This window comes from Cynocephalus volans, chromosome 5, assembly GCF_027409185.1.
Source record: "Cynocephalus volans isolate mCynVol1 chromosome 5, mCynVol1.pri, whole genome shotgun sequence".
In the NCBI taxonomy this organism is placed as follows: Eukaryota; Metazoa; Chordata; class Mammalia; order Dermoptera; family Cynocephalidae; genus Cynocephalus; species Cynocephalus volans.
Window position 1 is genome coordinate 18,824,956 of NC_084464.1, and position 9,078 is coordinate 18,834,033.

General features: G+C 46.8%; 1 pseudogene; it reads left to right on the top strand.

Moving 5' to 3' along the window:
* The first annotated feature begins 8,103 nt into the window (after positions 1 to 8,103).
* Positions 8,104 to 8,855, top strand: LOC134378766 (chloride intracellular channel protein 4-like; annotated as a pseudogene).
* Positions 8,856 to 9,078: the final 223 nt, after the last annotated feature.

The following is a 9,078-nucleotide window of genomic DNA, read 5'->3' on the forward strand; positions in this document are numbered from 1 at the left end:
TCCTCCTCACCCTCAGTCTCCGCCTCACTGGGCTCCAGGTGCTCCAGCTTCTCCAGCTGGGCCAGAAGAAGATCAGCCTTGCGCTCCACCTCGGAGCCTGGCAGATTGATGTGTACATATGCCAACAGAAACTTCAAAGAAGGACATTCAGGAGGCTCGTGGAAGTCAATGGAATAGAATTCCAGCCAGATCTTTAGGATGGAGGACATGGCGCTGGGAGGAGACAGGTGGGCAGCAGCATCAGAGGCCTGGCCTATCCCTCTATGCTGCCCTCCCAGGGCTCCCCTGAGTGAGCTGCAGTCTTGTACTCTCTGCCCCTGCCTGTCCATAGACCAGCCCCTCCAATGTCCAGTATGACAGCCCTGGCAGAGATGGGTCTGGCAACCAAGGAGGGGCTGGGAAAAGCCTCCATGGGGGGAGCCTTCAATTTCCCTGCAGGGAAATCCTGAGCCCTCAGCCCTGTAGCAGGAATCATAAGATGTGTGGGAGCCAGAGATCTGCCAGCTCCCCCATCTACAGGCTCCCATACACCACACACAGTTCTGTGGAGATGGGAGCCCCTCCATCTGGACCCAAACCCTACTTACGCTTTTAGCTGCTCCAGGGGTCCGCCATCCCCATGATAATCCAAAAGGATGCTTCTGTACCTAGAGGAGACCAGGGCGGTGTCACATCTACCATATGGTGGCACTACCTGCTCCTCACGTATGTTGTGGTTGACTGACCTCTGACTAGAATGGAAACCCAGGAGGGCAGGGAATGTTGTCTCCTCGGTTCACTGGAATATAGTCAGTGCCCAGAAAGTCACTGCGCATAGTGTGACTTCAAATATGTTTGTTGAAGGAATGAACCCCAACCGACTCCTCCCAAGATATCTGGGTGCACCTGAAGCCCCTCTGCCAGCCCCCGGTCTCCCTGCTTTGAATACTCCCAGAAGCCTACAGATAGGATCTCAAATGTGAAAACAGTGAAGCCCAAGTCAACGAGGTCAGTGAGGGTGTGACAGAGACTTCCTCGTGGGGGGGCAGGAATCCTGAATGAGGACGACCGTGGCCCCTCCAGCAGAACTTTCCACAGGGCTGGACTCAGGAGCAGCACTTTCCATGGGGGACCCACTGGAGCTTGTTCCTGTTACCACCCACCGAACACAGGTGGAAGCTGAGGCTCAGAGGGGTGTGGTGACAGTCCCAAGACTCACAGCTGGGAGGCGGCTGAGTGACACTGTGTGATCGAGGGACAGAGTGCTCACCTGAGGAAAAGCAGATCCAGCGCCTGCTGGGGAGTGGCGAAGTTTCTGTAGTTTAGCAGAAACGTGTGCACATAGGAGTCATTGCCACGCATGACAGTGGGCACCAGGTACTCCACCCACTTTTGCAGGGTGCCTGCCGGGACAGGCCACAACATGTGGGTGGCATCTGGGCTTAGGGAAGACTTCTCTTCACTCTAGGATAGGACAGGGAAGAGATGCACAGTGACAGCACCGTGAACACCCAGGACGGAAGGGGCTGGAGGCCAGTCTTAACCCCAGGGAGGACATGAGAAGTGAGCCTGAGGGTCCAGGGTTAATGTACAGGGTGGTGGTTGCCACCCCGGCAGTCCCCTTTCACCCTCTGGCCATGACCTGAGGTGTGAACACACCAGGACCAGCAGGTTTATAAACACCCCACCCTCTGCCTCTGCCCAGGGAGGTTGTCCCATGTCCCCATTCCCCCCACACGCAGGAGGAAGGTGTGCGGTCACCCAGGGAGGCTCACAGTGCTGGCCTGGCCTGGCCCGCCCTCCCCTGGGACACCTGACATTACCTTTGGGGACCTCCTGCCAAACGGCCACCGGAGTCCAGGGCGAGGGCTGACCCAGCGCCGGAAGCAGCGGACAAGCCTCTCAGCACAGGGCTGCCTGGGGCTACTGCCCCGGGACCTCGGGATACAGCACAACATCTCACTCTGCCTGTGGCCAAGTGAGCTGGGGAAGGGGCTGTGTATAGAATGTGGGTGCCAGGTTACCGAGTTCCGAGTTCTGTTGGGGTCTGTTCTCAAGGAAGTGAGGTCACTTCCTGGTACCTCATTTCCTGAACCCCTCCTCTGTGTACAAGACTGCAAGTGCCCCTCTGGGTACCTGACTGCTGACCCTCCTTCCCCATGACCTCTCTCTGTTGCCCACACTTCCACCAACACTGCCTGACCGCACCCCTGTGCAAGGCCTGGGTGCAGCCAGCTTCACAGCTTGGAGGAGATTCATGTAGGTTCAGCCCCAGCACCTCCTTCTTATCACTTATGTGACCCTGGACAAGCCACTGTGATTCTCAGGACCTCCCCAGTCTCCCCTTCGGCACAGTCATGATCATTCTAGCATCTCCTTCCTAAGGATGTCATCAGGGATGTGTGAGCAAACATCCGTGAAACCTATGACCGGTGTCACATGTAGCTAATGAACAAAACTAGAGATAAAAATCCATGATGGTGTGGAAGGTAGCATGGAATACGACTGACCGGTCTGGTTTCTGCCACTGTGGTTAACATAAAATGTTTGATATTTACTAAAGAAATCTGTTTACCTTCATAACTGTATAATAGGGTCATTAAAGACAATAGATACAGTCGTTTAAAAGTAATAAAATTTAAAACAAAGTGTATTTAATTTAAAATTGAATTGCCAGCAAACGGGTGTCCTAATGAACACTTGTGTCAACATAAGCTCTAACCAAATTAAGAGACATCATTTGTATCACAGGAAACTAAATCAGCAGTGAGACCCCAAAAGGCACTTCCTCTGGTGGGGATACAGTCATTGTCACAGATGACCTGGCTGATGGAATTAAGTCAGGACAAGTGAGATTCAAGATTCTTCTTAACTTAAATGAATATGGAAAAGCAGGCGAATGCTGTCAAGATTTGAGAAGTTGGAAAAAAAAAAAGAGTCAACAATGAAAAGGAACCTCCAATGAAGTCAGCAAGTTAAAAGGAAGAAAAGAGTCTGGGGAGCATTTTGAGGGTAGAAATAGATCTTGATCTCTGGTCATTGTAAAGAATAAGAACGTTTATGTCCTATCAGCTATCCATCTATTTAAATGATTTTTTTTCTCAAAGTTTCTCTACCAATTTATAAGATTGAAGCGGGGGAGGTGATAGAAAATGAAGTGGGAAAAAGTCTTATCACATGTTTGATCTGGTCATTTCTGAAACAAGTGACATTTTAATTGTTGGGAGATCAGTAGCTAATATAGTGAGTCGTATTTTATGGGCCCACACTTCAAAAGCCACTCACCTCTGTGAATTTAATCAGCCAGAGCATGTGTAATATGGTGTCCATCTAACTCCTAGTTAATCTGACAAAATGTTTAAGGAAAACATCAAATTGTGTTGTGGTTCCAAAGGCAAACCTTTTCATTATACCTCGTTGTCAATTTCTCTTTTATCTTCCCTCATTCTCATGAGTGCTGTAGAGCTCCAAGCCAACCCTTCATTGCAGACCTAAATGTCTGTAAAAAGGACAACAGAGCTAAGCCTGGTACCCACAGAAGTAACTAAGGACTTCAAGGGAGCAGCCGGGTCTTGCTGCAAGGTAAGGCTCTTGCATCTGGCTTTTCCTCTGATGTAAAATGTTAAATGATGACATCAATTGTATTGCCCCACTCGCCTGGTGGGCTTTTTCTCCTGTGGGACTCTTGAGAGAAACAGTTTTAGCAGGTCTTAATAAATAATTTTGTCGAGAATCCTATGCCAAAATAGGATGGTTAAAAACTCTAAATGCAGAGCTGCTGGAATTTCTCAAAACAGAGCATCAGTAGGACCAGTCTCAGCCCCCAGCAGACAATGAGGCAGCCTGCACCGTGCAAATGAGACCAGGCTTGAGATGGGATGAATCTATCTTCTTTTCCTACTTGTCTGACACTCGCTTTGAGGAAGGTTGTAAATGCAAGAGAGACTGTGGCATACTTCCTCAGACTGGCATTTCTGCCCCTAGTCACCATTCGATTATCTTCCAAATCGCTGTGTTTCAGAGAGAGAAAGATTTTTTATGGCTTGCTGACTTGAAACAACCACAAGAGCCAGCGAAGAGATGGCTAAGTGGCCAAGCATAGTAATTCCATTGGTAAATGACAAAATCTTTGTGTGTATGACATTTCCAAAATTCCTACAAAAGATGAATCTAAAATACAAAATGTCAGAGGATGAAGAAGTACATCGAGGACATTTTCAGGGAGAGGGAAGAGAACCACTAAGAGATGAGGTCACAAAAATATACATAGTGTTAAAAACTGCATCAAGTCTGTCGGGAAAGGCAAAGGCTGGCGATAGCTCCAATGATAAAATGTGTTTTTGTTCCTGCCAAACAGAACCCAAAGTATCTTGGACTAGTTGATACAGCAACCCCAAATTTTCTTCCCCTGTGTCAGAAACAAATGAACAAAAAATAATTACCTCCTGCCACAGTCAAGGAAAATTTACTCTTTCGCAGCTTGACAAAATGTCACTGAATTACATCTGTCCCTTGCTTTCACCTAGCAAAATTCTGGCTCCCCAAAGGAATACGCTAGGCTATTTCGTATTCAGTGAATATAAGAAAACTACAAAATTTAGGATGAAAACAAAAACAAGAAAAGCACCAAAATATAGAAAACTTGACAAGAAAGAGAAGTCATCTGAAGCGTTTTGCTTCCGGAATAAAAATGCTGTTGCTCAAAGTCTGCTCATTCCACTGGGCGCTACCCAGTAGCATCAAGTTTTCCCACTAAGCACACAATTCTGCTGCCGGTCACTCTCCTGGCAGTTAGCGGGAGACTGACAGGTAAAAAAGCAAGTTTTCAAGCAATGCAATTCTGTAATAAAAGAAATAAACTCACAAAAACACATACATGTGCATTGTGTATGTAATTGATATGGGGACATTTAAGATATTTAATTCATTCCATTTAAAATACAAGTCTAAGATAGGTGCACCTCTATACTTACACTGTGAGTGGGAGAAGTGGGCTTCCATAAAAAAGAGAGAGATGATCATTGCCTTGGATTGAGTGTCTCCCCAAAACTTGACCCCCACTGTGACAGTGTTGAAGAAGTTAGGAAATCCTATTATGGTCATTGAAAGGTGGGGCCTTGAAGACGTGACTAGATTGCAGGACCATGCCATAGTGAATGGATTAAAAATGGTGGTCATGGGCATGTCTCGGAGGCCTTTAAAAGGAGAGTGAATGAGGAGGTTAGTCTCCCTCTGTTTCTCTGCCTCCACCATCTTGCAATGTGAGACCCCTGGGTCACTGTCACCACTTGTATTCCTTGGACTTCAGACGTCCCAGCCTCTGAAGAATAAGCAATAAATTCTGTTTTCTTTATAAATCACCCAGTTTCAAGTATTTATGTTATAAGCAACGGAAACAGACTAAGACAGTCATCTACTCCTCTACAAAAAGAACTGAAAGTCATACAAGGCCCCATTCATTGAGAAGCCCCAAGTCTGCAGAGGAAATGCCCACTTTACACATCTGTAAGCCTACGCTGCTAACAGATTTCTGAATGAGGGCACAATGTTATAGCATCAAGGGTGGCTTACCTTTGACATCAGGCTGGGCCAGGAGACAAACTCCTGAAGGTTAAGGTGAAAGAGTTGCTTATAGGTGTTTGAGAAGTCTCCTGAGGGAGTAGGGCCAAAGGTGTATCACTCCAGATGTCGCAGTACCATTTCCAGATACTATCCCTTAGATCTTGCTCCAAAGAATTCCCCATCTTGACATCGGTTTTTCTCAACTGTAAGGTGAAGGGGGTCAGACACAATGAGTTAACTGACAAGTCTAAGGCTCAGTCCCCTCATGGAAAATAAGGTAGTAATAATTCCCTTGTTTGGGTCACTGTGAGAATCTTGTTAAGGCAAATTCAATTATGGACTCCAGACTTAGGCTCATAACTTTTGAGCATCTTTTTCAAAGATTTTGAGTAATTCCTTGGTAAAGGCATTTGGAACATATTGATTTCTGACATTTATCCTGGAAATATTTCAGATGGAAAACATTGCCTCCTTTGTTGATAGTATTCAGCAATAGCCAATAGGCTTAATTCTTTGTAAAAAATGTGCCAAAAAATATGCCTTTTGACTCATGGTTCTGGCAGGTGATGAACTAAGGTAAGAGTTCATCTTATCTCACTCCACCATCCTGCCAGAACCAGGAGTCAAAGGCATATTTTATTTTTAGAATTTGTTCTATAGACACCTGGGAATCTAGGTAAGATATGAGCAAAAGGTGTTTCCATGCATAAACACTCAAGAACAAAAGGCATCTTCTTGAGTACCAGAAATAAAGACAAGATTAGAAACCAGAGAGGGAAGTGGGTAACCTGAGGCTGTGGCTACCAAGGAGAGGGGAGAACATACTCTCAATCTCATTGATCTAAAGGTTTGGATTTTTAGTGGCCATTCAGGATATGAATGAGGCCTTGGGACCAGCAGGTATAGAGTGTTGAAAGACAGTCTCCTGCATAAATGTAGGATACTCAAAGTGTGTCTAAAAGGCATAGACTACACACACAAAAATCTGTCCATTAGATAAAGATAAAAGATGGAGATAAAAATCTCTATTAGAGAACTAATAAGAAGTTTATCTTCCTCCAAACTCTGTTCAAAATTGTAATTCTAAAAATCTTCAATAGAATTCCTATGATGGAAAAAAAATATATAGTAGTTGAAATTAAAAATTCAAAAGGTATATTACACAAAGATTAGACCCTCTGAGTAGAAAACTAATGAACTAGAAGCCAGATCTGAGGAAACTTCTTAGACTGCAGCACTAAGAGATAAAAAGATGGAAAAAGTGAAGTGACTTGAACAGACAGAGAAGAGGAGGTCTAACACACCTCTTATACAATTTCCAGAAGTGCAGAATAGAGGGAAGGAGAGAAAGACATTACGTGAAGAGATAACAGCTATGAATCTCTCAGACGCATCGGAAGACGTGAACGCTCAGATTAAGGGAACAGAAATTCTGAGCAGGACAAAGTTAGACTAATGCACGTGGACACAGTATAATGCTACTGCAGACAGAGTCAGCAGAGGACTGAAGATAATTGAACAACACATTCAAAATTCTGAGAGAAAATTAATAAAACATATTACTCAACCAATCTATCATTCAAGAGTTGGGGCTGGGGTGTTGCAAATCAATAGAAACATTATTTGACTAAGAATATTGTTATTAGTTTCCTAGGACTTCCATAAGAAAGTACCACAAACATAGTGGCTTAAAACAACAGAAATTTGTTGTCTCAGTTCTAGAGGCGGGAAGGTCCAAATCGAGGTGTTGGGGCACCAGGCTCCCTCCGACGGTGCGGGGGTCTGTGCCTTTCTCCCGGCTTCCGGTAGCGCCAGGGGTTCCTTGTCCTGTACACGGCGTCCCTCCAATCCTCATCTCCACGTGGTGTTCTTCTTGTGTGTCTTCATGTCACCTTCCCTCTGTGTGTGTCTGTCTCTGTCTCCAAATTTCCCTTTACCAAAAAAAAACAAAAAAACAAAAAAACACTGGTCATACTGGATTAGGGCCCATACTGATGACCTCATCTTAACTTAGTTAAATCTTAAAAAAAAAAAAAAAGGTCGCGCGCGCGGCTTGGGGCGGTGCTGTGCAGCCGAGGCCACGGCCAGCTCCACGCCGGGACTGTCCAGCGAGCGCAGCGCGGCGGGAGCCAGCATCCACCGCGACCCCGGAGCAGCAGCAGCAGCCACCGCGACCCCGGAGCAGCAGCAGCAGCAGCCACAGCGACCCCGGAGCAGAAGCAGCCGCCGCAGCGACCCCGGAGCAGCAGCAGCAGCAGCCACCGCGACCCCGGAGCAGCAGCAGCCGCCGCAGCGACCCCGGAGCAGCAGCAGCAGCAGCCACAGCGACCCCGGAGCAGCAGCAGCAGCCACAGCGACCCCGGAGCAGAAGCAGCAGCAACAGCGACCCCGGGGCAGAAGCAGCAGCAACAGCGACTCCGGGGCAGCAGCAGCCGCCGCAGCGACCCCGGGGCAGCAGCAGACGCCGCAGCGACCCCGGAGCAGCAGCAGCCGCGGCAGCGACCCCGGAGCAGAAGCAGCCGCCGCCGCCCGCGGAGCACAGCCGAGCCGGCCAAGGCGTTGTCGATGCCGCTGAACAGAGGGAAGGAGGAGGACAAAGAGCCCCTCCTCGAGCTCTTCGTCAAGGCTGGCAGTGATGGGGAAAGCGTAGGAAAACGCCCCTTTTCCCAGAGGCTCTTCATGATTCTTTGGCTCAAAGGAGTTGTATTTAGTGTCACAACCGTTGACCTGAAAAGGAAGTCTGCAGACCTGCAGAACTCGGCTCCTGGGACCCACCCGCCATTTATAACTTTTAACAATGAAGTCAAAACGGATGTCAATAAGATCGAGGAATTTCTTGAAGATGTCTCATGCCCTCCCAAGTACTTAACGCTTTCACCAGAACACCCCGCATCAAACACTGCTGGAATGGACATCTTTGCCAAATTCTCTGCATCTATCAGGAATTCAAGGCCAGAGGCTAACGAAGCACTGGAGAGGGGTCTCTTGAAAACACTGCGGAAACTGGATGAATATCTGAATTCTCCCCACCTGATGAACTTGATGAGAATAGTATGGAGGACATTAAGTTTTCTGCACGTAAATTTCTGGACGGCAATGAAATGACATTAGCTGATGGCAACCTGCTGCCCAAACTGCACATTGTCAAGGTGGTGGCCAAAAAATATCGCAACTTTGATATCCCAAAAGGAATGACTGGCATCTGGAGATACTTAACTAAGGCTTATAGTAGGGATGAGTTCACCAATACCTGTCCCAGTGGTCAGGAGGTTGAAATAGCATATAGTGATGTAGCCAAAAGACTTACCAAGTAAAATAGCACTTACGAGAGAGCTATCTTTCTGTCTTCCCCTAAGAATATGCTTTTCCTAACAGACTGCTCTTATTCCTATAAAGTAGAAATTGTATTTTGCATGAACATGCAGTTATTCAAGATTAGGGCCAAGGATAGACAAGGTATAGTAGTTATCTTAAAATGTACACTCCTAAGCAGTATTATTGTAAAATCCTTTTACCCTGCCTACCTCCCATATCCTC